The sequence below is a fragment of the Myodes glareolus genome, chromosome 27 (assembly GCF_982192425.1).
Source record: "Myodes glareolus chromosome 27, mMyoGla1.1, whole genome shotgun sequence".
Classification (NCBI taxonomy): Eukaryota; Metazoa; Chordata; class Mammalia; order Rodentia; family Cricetidae; genus Myodes; species Myodes glareolus.
Genome location: NC_142052.1, coordinates 14,425,629 through 14,449,350, shown reverse-complemented (window position 1 = coordinate 14,449,350; position 23,722 = coordinate 14,425,629). Strand labels below are relative to the sequence as shown.

Below are 23,722 nucleotides of genomic sequence, written 5' to 3'. Positions count from 1 at the left end.
CAGTGCAGAATTCTACAAGATTTTCAAAGAACTAATACCAATACTCCTCAAATTTTTCCACACAATAGAAACAGAAGGAACATTGCCAAACTCCTTTTATGGAGGCACAATTACCCTGATACCCAAACCACACAAAGAAATTACTAAGAAAGAGAATTACAGACCAATCTCACTCATGAACATTGATGCAAAAATATTCAATAAAATGCTGGCAAATTCAAGAACACATCAGAAAAATCATCCACCATGATCTTTATCCTAGAGATGGCTTTATCCTAGAGATGCAAGGATGGGCCAATGTGCAAAAATCTGTCAATGTAATCTACCATGTAAACAAACTGAAAAAAAACCCCACATGATCATCTCATTAGATGCTGAAAAATCCTTTGACAAAATACAATATCCCTTCATGATAAAGGTCTTGGAGAGAGCAGGGACACAAGGAACATATACCTAAACATAATACAGCAAGTCAACAGTCAACATCAAACTGAATGGAGAGAAACTCAAAGCAATCCCCCTTGAAATCAGGAACAAGACACGGTTGTCACTCTCCATATCTATTCAATATAGGACTTGAGGTTCTAGCTAGAGCAATAAGACAACAAAAGGGGATCCCAAGTACTGGGATTAAAGGCTTGTGCCCCATGTCTGGCTCCATTTCTTATTCTCTATGGCAATGTGGAATGTTACAATTTATCTTTACCAACACTTTTACCACATCTTTACCAACAATTGATACAGTCAGTGTTTTCCGTGTTCCCTTTCTGGTGAATATAGTAGTTTGGCTATGGGTTCCATTTTCCTAATGACTAATAGTGGTGAAGATACATTGACTTGTAACTGTGGTTTCACCAATCAATAAGCATAAACTGAGATATTTTTGGGCAAAGTAGAAAAAAAGAGAGTGAAGGGAGGCTAAGGGATGGGGATAGGTAAGAGTTTGTCTTACTGGGTTAGAATGCTGTGACATTTTGTTAGCATGAGGTTACCTAATACCTTTTTCTTGTTGATGTATAAACTAAAACCTCTAACGTAAATTGACTTGTTTTACCCTGAGAAGGAAAAAAAAAACAGCAAAGGGATATGAGGGTTAACATTTTTGTAAAAGGTGGCAGAATACATTTAAAATTAATAAATGTCTTTCAAATGGTATCTACTACAAAGCTTCAAAACGTACACGTGAAAGAGCACAGCGCTGTAACTGTCTGATAACATATTCAATATGACTCAGTTTTAGAGAAATTGAAAATGGTTCCGCTATCTAGGCAATCCCAGCCTTCATTTTTCTCTCACTGCACAAATGAGAACGTGTAAGGTCACAGACTGCTATGGGCTCTTTTGGAGACGCTGTGCCAGGCCTGTGAGGAGTCAGAGGATGAGACACCTGATTGAGCATTGGGAACCACAGATGTTTTGTCCTTCTGCTCTATTTTCATGAAAAGAGACACTGTCAATCAGAGATGTTTAGAGGGAGCCTATAGGTCCTTTTCTATTTTCACTGTCTTTTAAAGTCAGACAGCGCCCGTCTCTTCCCTGCAGGCTAGAGCAGCAAATGGAACAGGGTTGGGAGGAGCTCTGCCTTCTCTGAGTCAGTCTCGGTGTCCACAGAACACGATGTCCAGTGGAATGTTATAATATTTTATGTGCAATATATATTGCAACTGATGTCAGCAGCACAACGTTTTATACACAATGTAGTCATCTTTAGGATTAAACATCAGACACGCAATCTCCTACAAGCAGAACTGGAGTCTCCAGGGCTTTAGCACCTGACTACAAGATAACCTTATAATCAACTGTGCTCACTGGGTTTTCTGTGGTGAGCAATATAAACATTTGCTCTGCAGACCGCTGGAAGAATTTGAGCCCAACAAAAGACTAATACTAGATAAAAGTCTTCTTAACTTTCATACAAGCATAGATCTTTCTGGTTAACCAGACACAGTTGTGGAAGCATTTGCTTCTACAACTGTTTAGTTTCACTGACATGGGAGCCTTTTCTATCAGAATGACCTTTTCTAGAATGATTCTTTTTCAGATTTAAAAGAAACTTTTTGGGCACTTTTCTCACATAGTAACGGGGGGGGGAATAAAACTGTGTGCTTCAGATCCTAGCTCCACATCTTAACTATATGACCTTGGGCAATTAATATTGTCTTCACTGGTTTGAGTCTTTAAAATTCTGTGCAGAACAGAAGCTCTGAATGATTCATTTAGAAAATGAGAAAGCCACCATTTTCTCAAAGTCGTTTGTCAAGATCACCAATAAATTTGTCATTGCTGAACCACGGTAAAGCCTAATATGTCAGCCCCTTGATTTTCTATTCCAAGAACAGCACTCAGCCTCTTGAGTTGAGCCATGAAACGTGGCATTGGTATGTAGCTTCAACCAGTGGCCAGGATTAAATTGGGCATTTTTGATCCCTCACCAGACTGTATCTTCCTACCATGAAAACAGTCCAGACTTGCAGTTCATCTGAAGCTGATCGCCATCTTGGTGGAGTGTTATCTATGTAGCACAGGAATGCACAACAGGTCAACAAAGCCATACTGTCTTTCCTCACAGAATCAGCAAAGTGAGGCCAACCCTTCGGGAGAAACCGGAGCTAGGTGGATGGCAGGGGCTAGGAAGAACTAATCAGATTCAGGTTTAGTTTACTGTAAGTCCCAATGTGGATTCATTAACTGGACGTGGAAACAGAATGAACGTCTATAAAATCTCAGTATTTCATGGGCTGTCAGGAGGTCCAGATAACTGCATTTCCTTTTTTTTATGAGAAAGTAATTTTATTAAATTATAAAAGTTTCCATTTCCGCCCCTCCTCCCAATACCCTCCCACTTCCCCCACTCCCTCTCCTCCCTCTCCATCCCAAAGAGCAGTCAGGGTTTCCTGCCCTGTGGGAAGTTCAAGTTCCTCCCCCCTCCCTCCAGGTCCAGGAAGGTGAGTGTCCAGACAGACTGGATCCCCAAAATCCAGTATATGGAGAGGAAACAAGTCCCAGTGTCATTGTCAATGGCTTTATAGAAGGTTCTATGGTGATAAGCAAAATATTCATCAGTATGGTTATGGGCCAAGGCCGTTTCAGGCACCCTCTCCTCTGTCCAGAGAACAATCTGGGGATCTCTCCTTGGACCTGGGATCCCATTTATAATCAAGTCTCCTGTAAACCCTAAAATGACTCCCTTAGTTGAAATGTATTCTTCCCTGATCCCATATCCATCCTTCCTCCCTCCCCCTCATCCCAGTCCACTGAGCTTTCCCCATTCCTCCCCTGCTCCCTTCTCTCTAACCCTCTCCCCTTCCAACAACCCTCCCACCCCCACCATGCACCCGAGGTTACCTGGGACTCTTGTCTATTTCCAATCTCCAGGAGGATAGCTACATGATTTTCATCAGGTTCACCTTCTTATTTAGCTTCTCTAGGATCACGAATAATAGGCTCAAAGACCTTTAATTATGGTTAGAATCCACTTATGAGTGAATACATACCATATTCCTCTTTTTGGGTCTGGCTTACCTCACTCAGTAAAGCGTTTTCTATTTCCATCCATTTGCATGCAAAATTCAAGATGTCATTGTTTTTTACCGCTGAGTAAAACTCTAATGTGTATATGTTCCACACCTTTTTTAACCATTCTTCTATTGAGGGGCACCTAGGCTGATTCGAGGTTCTGGCTATTACAAAGAGTGCTGCTATGAACATAGGTGAACAAATGCTTTTGTAGTATGTTAGGGCATCTCTTGGGTATATGCCCAAGAGTGGAATTGCTGGGTCCTGAGGGAGGTTGACTCCCAGTTTCCTGAGAAATCGCCACACTGATTTCCACAGTGGCTGCACAAGTTTGCATTCCCACCAACAATGGATGAGTGTTCCCCTCATTCCACATCCTCTCCAGCATAGGCTATCATTGGTGTTTTTGAGTTTGGCTATTCTGACAGGTATAAGATGATATCTCAAAGTTGTTTTGATTTGCATTTCCCTGATCGTTAAGGCGGTTGAGCATGACCTTAAGTGCCTTTTGGCCATTCGAAGTTCATCTGTTGTGAATTCTCTGTTCAGTTCAGTATCCCATTTTTTAATTGGGTTAATTAGAGTTATAGTGTCTAGTTTCTTGAGTTCTTTGTATATTTTGGAGATCAGACCTTTGTCTGTTGACGGGTTGGTGAAGATCTTCTCCCAGTTCGAAGGTAGCCTTTTTGTCTTACTGACAGTGTCCTTTGCTTTACAGAAGCTTCTCAGTTTCAGTAGGTCCCATTTATTCATTGTTTCTCTTATTGTCGGCGCTCCTGGGGTTCTGCTTAGGAAGTGGTCTCCTGTGCCTATGTCTTGTAGACTACTTCCCACTTTCTCTTCTATCAGGTTCAAAGTGGTCAGATTAATGTTGATGTCTTTAATCCATTTGGACCTGAGTTTTGTGCATGGTGATAGATATGGATCTATTTTCATTTTTCTACAGGTTGACATCCAGTTATGCCAGCATCATTTGTTCAAGATGCTATCTTTCTTCCATTGTATACCTTTAGCTCCCTTGTCGAATATCAGGTGTTCATAAGTTTGTGGGTTAATACCCGGGTCTTCTATTTGATTCCATAGGTCAACTTCTCTGTTGTTATGCCAATACCAAGCTGTTTTAAATACTGTTGCTCTGTAATAGAGTTTGAAGTCAGGGATGGTAATGCCTCCTGAAGTTCCTTTATTGTATAAGATTGTTTTGGCTATCCTGGGTTTTTTGTTTTTCATATAAACTTGATTATTGTTCTCTCAAGGTCTGTGAAGAAGTTTGGTGGGATTTTGATGGGAATTGCATTGAATCTATAGATTGCTTTTGGTAGAATTGCCATTTTTACTATGTTGATTCTCCCAATCCAAGAGCAGGGGAGGTCTTTCCATTTTCTGGTATCCTCCTCAATTTCTTTCTTCAAGGACTTAAAGTTCTTGTCAAATAGGTCTTTCACTTCCTTGGTTAGAGTTACCCCAAGATATTTTATGCTATTTGTGGCTATCATGAAAGGTGATGTTTCTCTGATTTCCCTCTCTGCTTCTTTATCCTTTGTGTATAGGAGGGCAACCGGTTTTTTGGAGTTGATCTTGTATCCTGCCACATTACTAAAGGTGTTTATCAACTGTAGGAGTTCTTTGGTAGAGTTTTTGGGGTCGCTTATGTACACTATCATATCATCTGCAAATAATGAAAGTTTAACTTCATCCTTTCCAATTCAAATCCCCTTGATCCCCTTATGTTGTCTTATTGCTATTGCTAGAACTTCAAGCACTATATTGAAGAGGTATGGAGAGAGTGGACAGCCTTGTCGTGTTCCTGATTTTAGTGGAATGGCTTTGAGTTTCTCTCCATTCAATTTGATGTTAGCTGTCGGCTTGCTATATATTGCTTTTATTATATTTAGGTATGATCCTCGTATACCCAATCTCTCCAACACCTTTATTATAAAGGGGTGTTGAATTTTGTCAAATGCTTTTTCAGCATCCAATGAAATGACCATATGGTTTTTTTCTTTCAGTTTATTTATATGATGAATTACATTGATAGATTTGCGTATGTTGAACCAGCCCTGCATCTCTGGGATGAAGCCCACTTGATCATAATGGATAATTTTTCTAATGTATTCTTGGATTCAGTTTGCCAGTATTTTATTGAGTATTTTTGTGTCAATGTTCATGAGTGAGATTGGTCTGTAATTCTCTTTCTTGGTTGTGTCTTTGTGTGGTTTTGGTATCAGAGTAACTGCAGCTTCATAAAAAGAGTTTGGCAATGATTCTTCTGTTTCTATATTGTGAAATACATTAAGGAGTATAGGTATTAGCTCTTCCTGGAAGTTCTGGTAGAATTCTGCATTGAAACCATCTGGTCCTGGGCTTTTTTTGATAGGGAGATTTTTGATAACAGCTTCTAATTCTTCACGACTGACAGGTCTATTTAGATTGTTCACCTGGTCTTGTTTCAACTTTGGTATATGTTACTTATCTAAAAAATTGTCCATTTCTTTAACATTTTCCAACTTTGTGGCATATAAACTTTCGTAGTAAGATCTAATGATTCTCTGAATTTCCTCTGTGTCTGTGGTTATGTCCCCCTTTTCATTTCTGATCTTATTAATTTGCATGTTCTCTCTCTGCCATTTGATTAATTTGGATAGGGGTTTGTCAATCTTGTTGATTTTCTCCAAGAACCAGCTTTTTGATTCATTGATTCTTTGGATTGTTTTCTGTATTTCTATTTTGTTGATTTCAGCCCTCAGTTTGATTATTTCCAGTCTTCTAGACCTCCTGGGTGAATCAGCTTCTTTTTTTTTCTAGAGCTTTCAAGTTTGCTGTTAAGTCTCCAATGTGTGCTTTCTCTGTTTTCTTTAATTGGGCACTTAGTGCTATGAACTTTCCTCTTAGCACTGCTATCATAGTGTCCCATAGGCTTGAGTATGTTGTGTCTTTATTTTCATTAAATTCAAGGAAGACTTTAATTTCTTTCTTTATTTCTTCCTTGACCCAGGGGTGGTTCAGTAGTTGACTGTTCAACTTCCATGAGTTTGTTGGTTTCCTGGGGGTAGCACTGTTGTTGAATTCTAACTTTAGTCCATGGTGGTCTGACAAGACACAGGTGGTTACTAATATTTTTTTGTATCTGTGGAAGTTTGCTTTGTTACCCAGTATGTGGTCAATTTTCGAGAAGGTTCCATGAGCTGCAGAGAAGAAGGTATATTCTTTCCTGTTTGGGTGGAATGTTTTATAGATGTCTGTTAAGTCCATTTGATTCAATACCTCCAATAATTCTCTTATTTCTCTGTTAGGTTTCTGTCTGATTGATCTGTCCATTGGTGAGAGAGGAGTGTTGAAGTCTCCTACTATTAGTGTCTGTGGTTTGATGACTGCCTTGAGTTCTAGAAGTGTTTCTTTTACATAAGTAGGAGGCTTTATATTAGGGGCATAGATATTCAGGATTGAGACTTCCTCCTGATGAATTGTTCCTTTTATGAGTATAAAATGTCCGTCTCCATCTCTTCTGATTGATTTTAGTTTGAAGTCAATTTTGTTGGAAATTAGAATGGCCACACCTGCTTGTTTCTTAGGTCCGTTTGCTTGAAAAACCTTTTCCCAACCCTTTACTCTGAGTAGATGTCTGTCTTTGTGGTTGAGGTGTGTTTCTTGTAAACAGCAGAATGTTGAATCCTGTTTTCGTATCCAATCTCTTAGTCTGTGCCCTTTTATAGGTGAATTGCATCCATTAATATTAAGTGATATTAATGACCAGTGGTTGTTGATTCTGGTTATTATTATTTTTTGTTTGTTTGTTTAATAGATTTTGTATGTGTCCCTTCTTTGAGTTAAGCTCGTGAAAGGTCGCTAGATGTCTGAGTTATTGTAGGCAGTGTTGGCAATGTTGGATTCCTTGGGTTGCGATTTTTCTTCTATTACTTTCTATAAGGCTGGGTTTGTGGCTACAAATTGTTTAAATTTGTTCTTATCCTGGAATATTTTGTTTTCTCCATTGATAGTGAATGATAGCTTGGCTGGGTATAGTAGTCTGGGTTTGCATCCATGGTCTCTAAGTTTCTGCAGTACCTCTATCCAGGACCTTCTGGCTTTCATGGTTTCCATAGAGAAGTCCGGTGTAAGTCTGATAGGTTTACCTTTATAAGTTACTTGACCTTTTTCCTTTGTAGCTCTTAATATTCTTTCTTTAATCTATATGTTTTGTGTTTTGATTATTATATGGCGAGGGGATGTTTTTTTTGATCAAGTCTATTCGGTGTTCTGTATGCTTCTTGAACCTTCATAGGAATATCATTCTTTACGTTGGGAAAGTTTTCTTGTATAATTTTGTTGAATATATTTTCTGGGCCTTTGATCTGCAGTTCTTCTCCTTCTTCAATCACTATTATTCTTAGATTTGGGTTTTTTTTGTGTGTCCCAGATTTCTTGAATGTTTTGTGATGAGAATTTGTTGGATTTGCTGTTTTCTTTGATCAGAGCATTTATTTTCTCTATGGTATCTTCAGACTCTGAGATTCGTTCTTCCATCTCTTGTATCCTATTGGTTATGCTTGATTCTGTAGTCTCTGTTCGTTTACCTAGGTTTTCCATATCCAGCCGGCCCTCGTTTTGTGTTTTCTTCATTGCCTCCATTTCAGTTTTCAATTCTTGAACTGTTTCCATTACCTGTTTGATTGTTTTTTCTTGGTTTCCCAGTGTATCATTCATGGATTTACTCATTTCTTCGAACTTTTTGTTATACTTCTTATCCATTTCTTTACTCATTTCTTCAATCTTTTTGTTGTATTTCTCATCCAGTTCTTTAAGGGAGTTATTCATATCCTGTTTAAGGGACTCTATTGCTTTCATAATGGCACTTTTTTCCACTTCGTCTGAATTAAGAGGTTCAGGTCCTTCTGTTGTAGGGTCGTTGGGATCTGGTGTTTTCATGTTGTTTTTTAGATTGTTGGAGGAGTTCTTGCCTTGCTGTCTGCCCATCTCTTCCTTCAAATGCTCTCTATTGGATCTTCTGGTACCAGGTCAGGTTCCCTTGTTGGGCAGGGATTTCACTGACAGAAGGCCTACCTTTCCTCAGGCAGTCTATTGAAACACAGGCACTCCCTCCTGCCAGGTTGCACTCACAGCCCAGGCCCAGCGCGCAAGAGCAGCTCTGGGGCGATCTTGTGGCCCCAGGGGGAAGGGGGGAAGAGAGGAAGGTGTACCTGGATGAATGCTGGGATGGGATTCGGGAGAACTCAGTGGGGTGGAGCCACCACTGCAGGGTGACCAGAAAGTTGAGGGGGGCGGGGAAAGTCTGAATTCCTCCTAGCCGAAGCCCTCGGGCCAGGAGCAAACTCACCCCTCCTCCAATGGATGTCTGCTAGAAGTTTACTGTCTCTTGCTGGCCAGGAATGTGGCTGAGCTGACACAGGGCCAGCCTGTCCTCAGGGAGGCTATCAAAGCACAGGAACTGCCCCTCATAACTGTATTTCTTAAGCCACTGTAAAATCCTCCCATTTCCCACAATCGCTGAGGCCATTTCGGATTTCTCACTGCCGGTTGCTGTCATAGAGCTCTCTTCCATTTCCTCCTTACCTTTCCAATTTTCCTCTCACAACACGTGGCGTAGCCCAACTCAACTAAAAAAGGATTATCTGAAACAACCAGTTTACCTGTTCGTGTTTTATGGTTCTGAATGCCTTTCCACACCCTTCAGAAACAAACCCTTCACCCTTGTTTCTCAGCCATGCAGGTGGATTGATGACTCACACTGTGGAACAGTTATAGACTGTGAATGTCCCTCAGGTTGCTAAGGACATTCCAAAGGGAGCCAGCCGAAGACATTTCAAAGAGCAGTAGCAATGAAATAAGTGGAGAATTCCCAATAGTGAATGCTCTCAGGGAAGAACATTACTTGGATACTTCCTGTTAAAATGTTTGTTAAATGGTGAGTCAGGTTAAGCTACATAGCTATGTTTTGGATGTGCAGATGCTCAGTGTATGTACTTGGGCGTTTACAGTCTTAAGGTCTCTTGCACATTTTAAGAGGAAAACTCAAATTAAAAGACGGGGCAGATAAAAATTAGCATGTAAAATGCTATGGGAAGAAGCACTTGCTGGGAAAATATAGAGAGATTTGACAGGTTTCCTAACACAGAAAACATCAATTTTCAGTAAAGAAAATGTTGTGAAAAGGTGGTTATATTTCAGGATTTCTAAAGCATGAAAAGGCACAACGAGAAGTCACATGTCAGGAGTCTGATCACTTTAAAGGTCTTTTGTTTTATAATCTCAATATAAATTTATAATAATTTTAGGTTGCAAAAAATTTAAGGTTCAATTTTAACTTTATCAACTTTAAATTTTGTGTCTTGTGAAATAAGCGTAAAATTACACTTATGCCCCATCTGGACGCTTTATTTTGCTATATGTCACTGAAAATTCAGGAATCATCAATGCACCAGCCTTTTGTCCTGCAGCGTAAGTGCAGGCACTCTTTAATAATTCAGTGGCCTTCTGCAATGATGAAGTCATACTGATGAGCTCAACAGAAAACATTCAAACACCAAGCAAAGCCGAAAGAGACTGGTAAGCATAATAGAGCAATAAAAATAAATCCTAACTGCTCAAAATGTTTCCCTTTTTCTTACACTTATGCATATTTCTTAAATCATGGTGACAGCTTTTCGTTTCTTTGTTGGAATACATGACAGCTAGTCATATTCTGGAGCAGGTGCAAGACATAAATGCTTTCGTATTCAAGTCAAGACTATCAGTATTCCATGTACGGTGATGGGCAGGCCTCCATCATTCTGCATAAGTTATCTCCTGGGACAGCGATCACCATATCCTGTTACCACACTATCAATTTATTCTCACCTCAAGCAGTTACTCCCCAAAGGCCGTGTGAAAGGCACTTTACTTTTTAGATGCACTGATAAGAAATAAAAGGAAAAAGTCAAACATAACAGAGAACAAAATAACTAGTGAGTTTGACATAAAAATAAAATCTAATACTTTTGAAATGGTATTTTGTGCTTTTGAATAATGATAAATTGATAAATATGACTATGTAGAATAATTCATTGAAAAGCTGGAGGGAGGGTAACAAGTGCTCTTCACAAATTAATAGGTATGGCCAGACATAAAGAGGTTCATTCAAAAACTCATACTATAATCAGAATAAAATAAAAGTTTCCACTGTGGTTTCATATCTTTTATTTCTTTTGCTGTTTTCTCAGATAATAATGAATCAAAGTCATGTTCAGGGTGCATAATTAGAGAATAATTTTGACAGTTTATTGACAGTGGCATGAATTACAGCACAGTTTTTTTTTTTGAATTAAGATACTTACTTGAAATTTTTTTTATAATGAAAGGACAAAAACCATTAAATTTCTCCAAAGACATCAGTTAATGAGATTTTCAAAGGAATGTGAAATGGCCATTATGAAGAGAATCGCTGCTAGCAATTGACTGTTAGCATTCTAACCACTAACAGAGTTTCTGATAAGAGTTCTTTAAAAACAACATATTTAAACCTGACAATCATAATCTTATAAGTGGTCAAAGTCGAATAGCCTTTCAGTTATTCTTAAGTTTTCAACATTAAATAATCTTGCCATTGCCTAGAATGTTGAGAATAAAGCATTCATTTGTGGCAAATTGTATGATTTACTGGATTCCAGTTATGGTACTTCCTACTGAGAAATGAGGCCAATTGATTTAGGCAGCTGTTGTAAAACCCCTAAGAGAATCTCCCCAAAACTAAAAAGACTAAACAAGAACCCTATAACATTCTTCTCTGCTGGTGGGGTCTGGGACTCACTCTGTGACTTCAGACACCAGAACATGACTCAAATCTGAGAAAATGAGGCAATAGAGAAACGGCCTCAGCTGACTAGATGGCTTCTTCCTCAAAAGGACAAAGAAAGTCTCAGGATTCTGGTTGAACAAACAAGATTACTAATTTCCAAATGACTGTTTCAGTCCATCAACTAATGTTCAAGTTTCTTCCTGTGAGCACTATAATTTGGATCTTGAATATTTCCCAGCGGCACTTGTTGTGGAATATTAGTCAAAGATGTGTGACATTCCTTTTATGCTGGAGAATATTTGTTTAATGATGCAAAGATGTGTTGTATTCTTTTATGTTGCTTTTATTTAACTCTGTGAAGCTTTGACTCTCTGCCTATCTACAATACCTGACTGGCCTAATAAAGAGTTGAATGGCCAATAGCTAGTTAGGAGAGGGGATAGGTGGGGCTGCCAGGCAAAAAGAATAAATAGAAGGAAAAAAAGAGAAGAGGAAAGAGGGAGATAAGGAAGATGCGAGGGGCCAGTCACCCAGTCACACAGCCAGACATGGAGTAAGAGGGAAAGAAGAGACATTCAGAAAGAGAGAAAGGCAAAATACCCGAGGGTAATTTAAGAAAAGCTGGCTAGAAACAAGCCAAGCTAAGCCCGGGTAAGAATAAGTCTCCGTGTATTTATCGGGAGCTAGGTGGCAGGCCCCCAAAGAGCAAGAGTTAAAAACAACCAGCTCCAGACATTAGTTGTTAAAAGGTGGGGGTCACCAGACTGTATAGTAACTGGGAGGAGGTGGAATCTGCAGAAAGTGGACTTTATAGGTCTCTGGAGAAGTATCTTCTGAGCTATTGGGGCATCGCACCTTATCCAGTGGGATGTGAGCAGCTTCCCTCGGACACAAACTCCCACCTTGATGTCCCAAAAGCAAAGGAGTCAAGTGACCATTGGCTAATGACCTCAAACTGTGCACTAAAATAAACCTTTTCTACATTTATGGCAGTTTGTATGTGAGGTAACTTGAGACAGCAACAGAAAGTTGATGCAAAAGAAAGCTAGTAAAGCCAGGCTGGAGGCACGCACCTTTAATCCCAGCCCCTGGGAGGCAGAGACAGGTGGATCTCTGTGAATTCGAGACCAGTCTGGTCTACGCAGTGAGTTCCAGGACAGCCAGGGCTACTTAGAAAAACCTGTCTCAAAACAAACAAACAAACAAACAAAAACCAACCAAAGAAGCAAAAAAGGAAAAAGGAAAAAAAATTGCTAAAAGAATGAGGCATGATAAAAAGATCAGTTTTCATCCAGTGCAAGACACGTCCTGCTTCACACGCACATATCCAGGTTTCCCTAGCTTAAAAAGTCTAGCTTTGTCATGTCGGATAAAAACTTAAATATATACAGAATAAAGCTTCATTTAACCATTTACTACAGTAGATAATTTTTCAATTCTTGATGCTGCATTCTCTTGATCCTGGAGTTCAACTGAAGACTATGAGGTTTTATATTGAAGCAACATTGTTAGCAGAAAAAATTTTAAATCTTTGCACATTTTGCCTAACAAGTGGAAATTTTGAAAACCACAAGAAAAGTTGTTGCTTTCAGTCACAGATTTGCTCTTCTTGTCACAGGCATCCAGGGCCCAAAGGACAAACTGTCACGGGGGGCCTTGGAAATTTTGGCAGCAGAATGTTGGCTATCAGGGTATGAGTGTGTGGGTGCTGTGAAGACTGGAAGCTACACTCTCCCCAGTTATGTCCATATCATTGCGACCTTGCACTTTTGCTGACAACATGGTCGGTGTCAGCGTCTATCTGCCAAGAGGAAGGCCCTGAGAAAAAAAAAGAGGACCTTCTGAAGCAGCTTCTCTAGACACAAGAGTACGGTTCAGTGCGAGCTTTGGGTAGAAACAGGGCCTCCATGACTAACAGTAGGTCATGGGCACAGCTGTGTTCTTTGAGGGACTCACTGCCCAGCTGGGATCCGGGAGGCTCCAGCCAACACAATGACAAAAGGTGGGTGGCCATGCAGATGAAAGGGATGTGCCTTGTGGTCAGCTGCATCTCAGGTTCTCTGCCCAGAGGGATTCAGGGAACTTGCTCCTTCAACTGTTACTTCACAAAACTCAGTGCATTTCCTGGAAACCATCATGTCAAATACTACCAGAGCTAATACATCACCAGCCAATGGGGAACATTTCATAAAACAATTGTGAATAGATTTAACTGATTATTATCAAATGTTAATGAAGAGACTATTTAGCATTGACACTAATGTGGTTTGTTTTTATTATGTTAAAATCACCTAATATGCTGAACTGTAAGAACCTTCATATTTTGTATTTTGGAAAAAGAAATATGTACATGTTTTTTAAACCTATCATTGATTTGATCAAAATTTTATCAAATTCTAATAATATTAATCATTTCAAATTTAATACTGGAGGGAAACTTTGAATAATAGAGATCTTTTATAAAAATGAATGTGAACAAAATTAGGAATAAAGTATTTATTGTCATCGACACAATGGGAAAACAGTATCTGACATGATCACAAGGTAAGCCAATAAAGCTGAGTATGGAAATTGATGTGTCAAATGCATCAATATGTAATATCTATAACACTTTGTGTCCAAAAGCAAGAGTAGAAAGATTATCAAACTAGTTAAGATGAATATTACTTGAAATTTAAAAACAAATGAAAAAGAAAACCCAAATCTTAACTAATAACAAAATCTTTTTCAACCCCTACAACCTCAAATTAGTAGACAAGTCTAAGTAATAAAATACTCTACCAAAATGTTCAATAGAATTAAAAACTTTTAATTTAAAGGAATTTTGATGTTCAATCAATCTCAAAGAGTCCGTAGACATCAATAAAATCCCAATGGAAGCCTGAAAGAAAGAGGATATGATAATTACTGGATGTTAACTCTTACGCTGCATGTTCTGACTACAAGTCTTAAAAGTTCAAGGCAACACATCACTTGTAGTGTTTGTAAAAGGCAATATTTTCCAAACCAGAGGGCGTTACTTGAAAACCTTGTAAATGGCCACAATGATTATAAACTCAAATTAGTCCTTCACCCTGGAGTGAATTGAGAATGGAAGGTTCTACAACTACCCAAGTGAACATAAATGATTTGTTTTCCTTCTACTGACAGGAAAGGGAACAAGCTGAGCGATCGTGAGGATGGCGTTTCCCAAGCCCGCGCTGAAGTCTGAGTGCACACCCACTAGAAAGATTCTGGAATAAAGCTGAACGTGGCAGAAGAGAACCCTTGTACTCAGAGTGGATGCGATGAGAAAATTCAGGAATGGGCAGGCAACAGTGAAGCAGCCATGGCCGCCACTGAGCACAACAGGGTCTCCCGTTCCCGGTGCAGCTCCTCAGCCTCAACAACCCATTCCTCAGCTCCCTGACACTGCTCTAAACCACAACTCATAACTTTCCTTTTCCACCTGAAATGTCTGCTTCCAAATAGTCCTCAGAGCAAGCCCAGCTGAAAGAAAAAATCACTCCCCCTGTTATGTGTAGGGCAACGTTTGTTTATTATTATTATTTAATTAATGCTTTTTCATTTATTTTATATACTGGCCACATTTTCCCTTCCCTCCTCCCCTCCAGTTGCCTCCACTTTACTTCCCCCCTTCACTTCCCCCTTCCCGCCTCCCATCTACCCCCTTTCCCATCCACCACGCTCAGTCTCCACTCAGCAAGGAGCAGGCCTCCCGAGGACTTGAACAAAGCCTGGCTCATCAAGTTGAGGCAGGAACAAGACTGGGCAAGGTAATCCAGATGGAGAACCTGTGAACCCCAATACCTTCAGATGACTGTCTGTCTGGGGGGACAGACACACCCTCTAGGCATCCTCTCTTGAGAACCACATTGTCTGTTACACCCTTCCCAACTCCCCTCCTGGATGACTCTCATATCATAGTTAGGGGCATTTTTATTGTTTATACATAACAAAACATTTAGTTATGAGATTTTTCCATACACATATCCAACACCCTTTGATCACATTTCCCCATCCTTAGTCCTCTCCCCTCTCCCATCACTCCCCAAGAAGTCCCATTTCTACTCTGATACCTTTCTAAAAGTCTAGACTCTGTACCTGTGAGGAAACACAAGGTGTGTGGTATTTTGGGCTTTGATTAAGCCCCACCCCTTCAGGTATGCCTTTCTACTTTTCCCAACCAGGCCACCTTCCCGGAGTCCCTGGTTCCTGTCCCTGTTCATCTTCCAGTGGTGCCTCAGTTTTCAGGTAATTTTCTTTGCACCTTACTCTTTTCGTAGCCACGCTAGAAAATATCTGCTTCCTACGGTAGAGAGTTCTGCCTGTCTTGTCTAAGTTGTATTCCCAGTGCCAGCCATACAGAAAAAAAATCAATAAAATATTCAATCAGTTCCCTCCCACTCTGATCTAGCCCACTCCAGCTCCCTTTAATCTTATCAATTCCACAGCAAAAGAGACTCTCTATCTACTCAGTTTTCTCATTGTCAATCCAATCGCTATGCAGAGCCTCCAGGGCAGGGTCTGTGAGGTGCAGGGTCACGGTATTGTGTGCTCTGAGTCTCTGGTGTGCACGGTAGTTATCAGTGCTTCGTGTGTTACCAGACTACCACCTCAACCGTGTGGACATGGAACTATCCTGATCCCGATCTCACAGGCAAGGGAACAGCGATACTAAAACAGGTACAGTTCCATGATAGATGAAAATAAAATAAAAAATAAAAGCTGCACATACTTATTTATAACATCTCCTTCTGAACCTATCCACTCAGCAAATCCTCTAACTCTGCTTTCGCCTTCTCTGGCCCCTGCCTGTGGTTGATTGTAATGAAAATTGAGCTGAAGGAACACTTCTCCTCTTTCAGTAGGAAGCAATTACCTTAATTCTCCTTCCACATCCCTACCATCTTCCCATAGAGTATTTCCCTCACGTCTGAAATATCTAAAGCTACGCAGAGAGAGGAGAGAGAGAGAGAGAGAGAGAGAGAGAGAGAGCTTCGAAAAAGACCTCAGTGTACACAATTTTCCTGTGTTTACCCAGCCAGACACAACCGTTTTCCCGATACTTTAGGAAGCTTTGCCATCACCCTGTTTATGGGAAATGAGCCCTGGAAAACTTCGCTGCTGCGAAATTAGGGAGACTTGTCTGCTGTTCTCCCCCTGACTCCCTGGGTCACTGTCTGTCCCCACCTCTCCCTCTCTCTAGTAATCATCCAACTGTGGAGAGCTAACAGTGCCTTGGGAAGCATCAAAGAGTGGAGGGGGCGTGATTTGGTGGAGGGTTGCCCTTTTCACCACCCCTGGGCAGAAGATGCCAGATCACAATATTCTTTCCCATAGAGCCTAGGCATTGCTTAGAATCCCTTACTGTCTGCCCGATGCTTCACGTAACCAATGTCTTTTAAGATAAAACATTTATTGTGTATGACTGACCATTCTCTTGGTACACAGAATGTATCCTGTAACTCAAGACACTCCGGGAGAAACTACAGTCTGTTTTCAGCTGCCGTAGAACCTATTATTTGGCAAAGTGCTTCTTAGTAGCTTGAAACACTAATAGTTTGAAAGCATTATTGTAGTTTATAGAAAAGTGTGTATCAACAGCTTTCGCCCGTGCCGTCCACTCCCTGCTCGTCAGCACTGTGCTCACTCTAAGATCCCCGCTCCCAGGCCCTCAGAGAACTCCACAGCCTCTCTCTGCGCTTGTAGATTGGGGACCCTGAACCATGCTCTCCCATTCTCTATTATCTCTGCAGTCCGCAAGCATTCCCACCCCTATCCAGGGCTTCACGCATGGCCACAGACCAAACATCACCCGTTCCAGCCCCACCACTCTAGCTCCTCATTGGAGCTCTTATTTGCCCTTCGTTCTGTTACCACAACTTCAACGTAAGAATTTCATTGTTTTGTGTTTTTCACCGGGACCGCCAACACGGGCGAGGGATGTGAAGAAAAAAGTTTGGGTCACCATCCAGAAGGAGTACGGGGGTGGGGGGTGGGGGCGCCGGTCACGACTGAGGAAGCAGACCGGGAAGATCTGCATTGCTTTCAAGTTGCAGGAAGAGGAAAGAGGAGAGGTAATTATGTCCCTGAGGTCTCAGTCCCAGTTCAGCTCCCTGAGGTAGACCTGGACGCAGCCGAGGAAAGGCTGAGGCCTCTGGACTAACAGTCTCTACAACCTACATGTCACTCATCCTACAGCTGGGATGGATTTCAAACCACCAACTGCAGCCTTTTGAATCAGCCATGTAGTATTTTTATTTATTTCTTTTAAAGATTTATTTATTACGTACACAGTATTCTGCCTACATTCATGCCTGCAGGCCAGAAGAGGGCACCAGATCTCATTACAGATGTTTATAAGACACCATGTGGTTTCTGGAAATTGAACTCAGGACCTTTAGACGAGCAGGCGGTGCTCTTAACCCCTGAGCCATCTTTCCAGCCCCCTGTAGTATTTTTAATAAACCTGGGGACAATTCAGAAAATTCATTTTTTTTTCATGGAAACGTCCTCATCTTCCCTGACTTTTCTCCGTACCCACAGCATCCTTATCTTCGGGCAGGCAAGCTAGAAGCGTTTCTCCATAGCTCCCTTCAACCCGGGGTACTCCATGACTGATCAGCGGCCTTGCCTCTTCTGACCTCAAACGTAATCACATCTTTCTTATTTGGGCTTTATTTCTTATTCACACCCTGATTTGGGCTTTCTCTGGTGCTCATTTTAATGTCTGGCAGGCTCCTTCTAATTATTCTTTCTGCCTCAACCCTTCTTCTTTACTCACAACCTAAAACCCCTAGCCTTTCAGTAACACCATCAAAGTACATTCACTTAAAATGTGGTTGCTTCCTCTTACCCATTGAAACTTTACATTCCTTCACATTCAAGATTGTGTATGGTCATCAGCTATGAAACAATGCCTAAGTCCCTAGGTATAGATTTCGAGGTTTATTGCGGATCAGGACCAAGTGCCTTTCTCAAGGTTCAGTACCATGAACGACAGCTCAGGTCCCGGAAGCAATGTGCGTGGCAATGAGCAGGCCCCGTGCCCACGGGTACGGGCTGAGGTGTCCTTTCTGCCTGAGAGGTAGGCATCTAAAAGCAGATCCCTGAGCCACGCCCATCTCTGTCCGAATTAGCTGGGATGCCATGTTTATCTGCTCTAAGCCCTACGCAGCCCCACAGGTATACATTCTCTACCCTGTAACTTAACCCTTGGGCACCTATAAACCTCGTCATGGAACTTTACCAGAATGCAGTTGGTATTGTATAAGCTTGTCTTAAAGTTTTATGTTCCTTGAAGGATTTAATGTGTCTTTTAATGTTTCTTCTAAATGTTCTCACAGAATTACAGTGGCATAACAGACTCACAGAGCTAAAATAGCGTCATTTATAGAGTACCCAACGTATCAGTTCCAAACAGTAGTTTACTTATAGTATTCATTTCTCAGACAACTTTCTCAACATTTTCTCCTCTAATTCAGGGAGAATTCAATAGTGTGCTAAATTCTCCTAAAAACAGAGAAGAAAAAAAAAACTAACTGAAGTGAAGATAACCTGAGTTCTTTCCAGCTCAGACTATGTCCTTCTATTTCACGTAGTTAGTTCTGTGCCTGGCTCCTGACCAGAGCCACTCTACTGCTTGTGAGTTACAGTCAAGAGCTGTTTTCTTTAATGTTACTCCCCACTTTCCTAGCAAAGTTGTTCTTCTACCTTCCCTGCAGGTAAGAATTCAAGATCCAGCAATTGGAACAATTGCCTTAGATGTCTCAGAATTAGTAAATTCCATGTAACACTTAGAAACCTGATTCTAGAGCTGCACCATCCACCCCTCACTCCTCCCTCAGACAGCGCTTGTCACTTGGAAAAAAGCCATTCCTTCATATTTATAAATTCTGCCTATGTAATTTTATTTCATTCACTTAAGAGCTGTTTCTACAAGACTAATATTTACATTTATATAAAATTTTTTTCCTATCTAATATTTTATTAACTTTGGTCTTTATATGGAATAAAATAAGAAGTGATTTTAATTATTTCAATATAAATAATGTGGCCAGTTGCTGCTTCTCACAAGAATTTGATGCGGGCCTGGAGAGATGGCTCAGAGGTTAAGAATGCTTATTGCTCTTGCAGAGAAACAAGTGGTTTCCAACACCAGCACACACACACACACACACACACACACACACACACACACACTAAATATATAAATAAATAAAAATAAATCCAAAATATGCATCTCTTTCAAAAAAGAAAAGAATTTGAACGGATTTTTACATGAAAATAAGTCTATCATTAATGTTTATATAAATAAGTTATTATATAAACAATTGATCAAGAACATATGAGGGATTTGTAGTTAATGTGTATCATTATTAACTTCATTAGATCATTAAGTTTTATTTTACACTCTATTGTATTCAGATGGCTTGGAAGAGTCAGGACAAAATGCAACCCACAGAAATAAGTAGGCACCAGTCTGATCCCCCAAAGGAATTTTGAACTAAACATTATTCACAAAGAACAGAGGGAAGAAAGAATGGTACAGAGACAGAACTAACCACCAGGGTTTTTTTTTTTCTAATTTCCAGGCAAGCTTTATTAAAATACAAATGAAATACTACTACATTTCCCTTGTTGTCTAAAATATAAAAGAAGGCTATAATTAAGATAATAAAAAGTTTATGCAATAGATCAATAATGTCTAGTCCATTTGCATTTGACAAATTCAGAGAAAATACACAATCATACATCTACCTTTGTAAGTCTGAAATTTTATATATAATTTATCTTTTATTTTAGCTAAGGAAATTATAATTATAATTATCTACTCTTCAACTACATCAAAGACCCCAGAAGGATATAATATTACCTAAGTAAACAGGAACTGCATTGTAAACAACTTCTGAATTTACAGAGACATCTTGCTGCCTGAACAGCCACCCAAAATTCTTCTGTAACATTGGAGCATCCATCTGCAGGCTACAGGTCCATAGAATAGCTCTCTTTATATAAGGATAACATCTGTCTTTTCTAGTCATGGCAATCAGACCCATGACTAACCACCAGGTTTTAATTTAGTATAAGAATATAATTTCAGGGGGGCTGGAGAGATGGCTCAGGGGTTAAGAGCACCACCTGCTCGTCTAAAGGTCCTGAGTTCAATTCCCGGCAACCACATGGTGGCTCACAACCATCTGTAATGAGGTCTGGTGCCCTCTTCTGGCCTGCAGGCATACACAGAATATTGTATACATAATAAATAAATATATTTTAAAAAAAGAATATAATTTCAGAAAAGTGAAAAACTGGGGAAAGTTTTAACGAACATGAGTATGGTAATATGTTAATATTACCTAACTGACATATAAGGAGCTACCGAGGCAATGAAAAAGTCCTTAAAATATACACCATTTTACCTGACATGACTTGAACAAAACTGCTATTCAGTTTGCCAGTGTCTATTACTTGATTAGATAAGTTCTACTGCTTTTTAAGATTGTGTGTGTGTGTGTATACAAAAGAATTCCAAATAAATTACTCCAAAAGTCGCACTGCTGGTTATGACACTGCTAGTTTCTAGAGCTCCGTAGTGAGTAGAGCCAGCCTGCGATGCATTGTGAATGGGTCATTAACATCCACATGGAGGAGGAACGCTGGTGAGTGAGGGGCAAACCATAACGCTAGCATTTCAGACAATAATAATCGAATACACAGAGCCCTGTTAGCGAAGCTGTCGTCATTCTGCCACTCACCCCCGTGTCTTTAACTGGTACCAACTACCAGGGAAAACAATAGCTGGGGCCTCTCTTCATGATTTCCAATCACCATTTGTTCAGTAGGCTCAGGCATACTCAGTGTATAATTTCATAGCATCCGTTTACCTACAGACAACCAAGGACTGGACAAGTTTCTCTTTAATTCTACTTTTAAGTGAAAATATTGTTATAAGATTACATTTAAATGATCATTTTGATCATCTGAACAATGTGTCCACAAATCAAGGCTCATGCACCAAAAGCATGCACTTGGTTGGAGCACAGACGTGTATCTTCATCTCTGAATTGTGTGTGGGCGCTTTCTCACTACGAGAGCGATGCAGACGTGTTAGGATCAGAAAGCTCCCAAAGGCTGATGCAAAGTTTGCCAATTCTCTCTTATTTTTCTAGGTGAAGACTGTACCTTCTGGGCTCCATCGTCTGTTCTCCATTCTGAGCCATCATCTTTGCTTTCCATCTTTTCCCAAAACATCCCAGTTGAATATATTTGCTTCCTGGTAAATCTCCCATCTTATATTGGTGGATATTTACCTTTCAGTAATTATCACAATTACCTCCATTCTAAAATTTATTAAACTTGAATATTAAAATGGTCAAATGTGGCCCAGTTTTTGCATGGAATCAATTCAAAGAAAAATCAACTCAATAATGACAAAAAAAAAACCCACACAATTGGAAGAAATTTAAAGCTTACTTAGTGTCTTAGCTAGGGTTTCGACACTGTGCGGAAACACCATGACCAAAGCAACTTGGGAGGAAAGGGTTTATTTGGCTTACACTTCCACAGCCCTGTTCATGGTTGAAGGAAGTCTGGACAAGAACTCAAGCAGGGCAGGAACCTGGAGGCACGCGCTTAGTAATGGAGGAGTACTGCTCACTGGCTTGCGCCCCTTGGCTTGCTCAGCCACCAGCCCAGGGTGACCCACTCACAATGCACTGGGCCCTCCCCCATCAATAATCACCAATTAAGAAAATAGATCTTATGGGGGCATTTTCTCAACTGAGAGTCCCTCCTCTCCAGTGACTCTAGCTTGTGCCAAGCTGATATAAACTAGTCAGCACACCAAAGTTTTAAAGGAAATAGTAAAAGGGGGAAGGAAGAGTATGCCTTACTGGATGGCACCAAAGCACTACCATCACCCAGAATTATCGTCCTAATGCCACATTCCCTAGACCAGCGGTCTTCGCCCTTCCTAATGCTGTGACCCTTGAATACAGTTCCTTACGTGGTGGTGACCCCCAACCACAATATTATTTTAGTTGCTACTTCATAACTGTAATTTTGCTACTGCTATGAATCGTAATGTAAATATCTGTGTTTTCTGATGGTCCTTGGCCACCCTGGAAAGGGGTAGCGACCTAGAGGTTGAGGACACTGACCAATGCCAGCTGCTGTGGTGCAGACCGCGGCACATCACTCCTGTGTCTTCCTTCTCCATGGACAAGGCATTCATTCTTCCAGACGCCAGGTCCCTTTTGCAGACTGACCTCATTTGTGTCTTTCATCCTGTATCTAATGTCTGACACTGCTGTCTCTCCATGGCTCAGTCCCCGAAGGCCTGGCTGGTCCCAGAGCTCCTTCTACAGTGTGCTGTGCTCTCTCTCAGGCGTCTCTATGTCAGTTCGACTCTTCCCTCTGCCCAAGACTGTTTCTGCCTGCCCCTTACAAGTGGGACTCTTGCCAACACCTCTGCTGAAATCCAGCAGGCCTTTGGGCCTCTTTCAGGGAGCGGCACCCCACATGGTTGTTTGCTTGCAGCTCTCCTTCTGTTTTCCTGTTGCCCTGGACCTGGACTCTCTACCTCGCTACTTCCTCCTGCTTCCAATCCTGCTTCCGCCATTACTAGATCAGTGCTTTGTTTTTCCTCAGTAGAGTTTATTGTCTTTCCTTTAAATTTACCAACAAATATAAAAAGAGACTCGCACAACTCCATCTTCCCTTGTCTTCGGAGTTAATGCCCTTCAATTCGGGGATTGAAATTTGTCTATGGAATTTACAGATTCAGTGCTTCTTTCTCAATAATTCTAATGATGTATTCCTGAAAAGCTGTTTCCTACAAATGGGTCGGGGTAAAGAAATTCTCTGCAGTATTTCTAAGAGGCTTACCATTGAAGAATGTTCACCTTCTCTCTCCAAAAGAGCTGTCTTTTCAGTTATTTATTCATAAAATGCTATGGAAAAGAAAATAAATTTACCTTCTCAAAGACCTTTAACAAAATCCAGCAACAGCATTAAAGTTTTAATCTTTAAATACATCAACCATAAAATGTCCGTGGATGCCATAAATACACTACTGTGATCTTAATACTACTGCTATTGAATGTTTAGGAGTCAAGGAACATAAGGTAGCAATAGCCTGGGTGGGAATTTGACAAAGAGCAAAAGGCCAAATGTTTGTGGAAACCACCAGACTCCTTGTCCTCAGTGACAGACAATCAAGGGCAATCAGTGACTCCCTAAGCCAGGAAATCATCCAGATACATTTTCTAAGAACTCAGTGTGGGCCAGGACTGCTCTTTCTCCCACCACCTTTGTTAAATAACATTGTATAAACTCCATGTTTTCCTACTCCTCAGACCTGAAGCCTGTTTATTCTCTGCCTTGTGTAAATGAAGGTGACCAGCCAGA

The 23,722-nt window shown here is 40.6% G+C and overlaps 1 long non-coding RNA gene across 1 annotated transcript; it reads right to left on the bottom strand.

Moving 5' to 3' along the window:
• Window positions 1–13,789: 13,789 nt before the first annotated feature.
• Window positions 13,790–23,266, bottom strand: LOC148117596 (uncharacterized). The gene is made up of 2 exons (XR_015736857.1): window positions 23,201–23,266; window positions 13,790–14,189 (listed from the first exon to the last, which is right to left on the bottom strand). It is a non-coding gene; the product is annotated as an uncharacterized LOC148117596 (long non-coding RNA).
• Window positions 23,267–23,722: the final 456 nt, after the last annotated feature.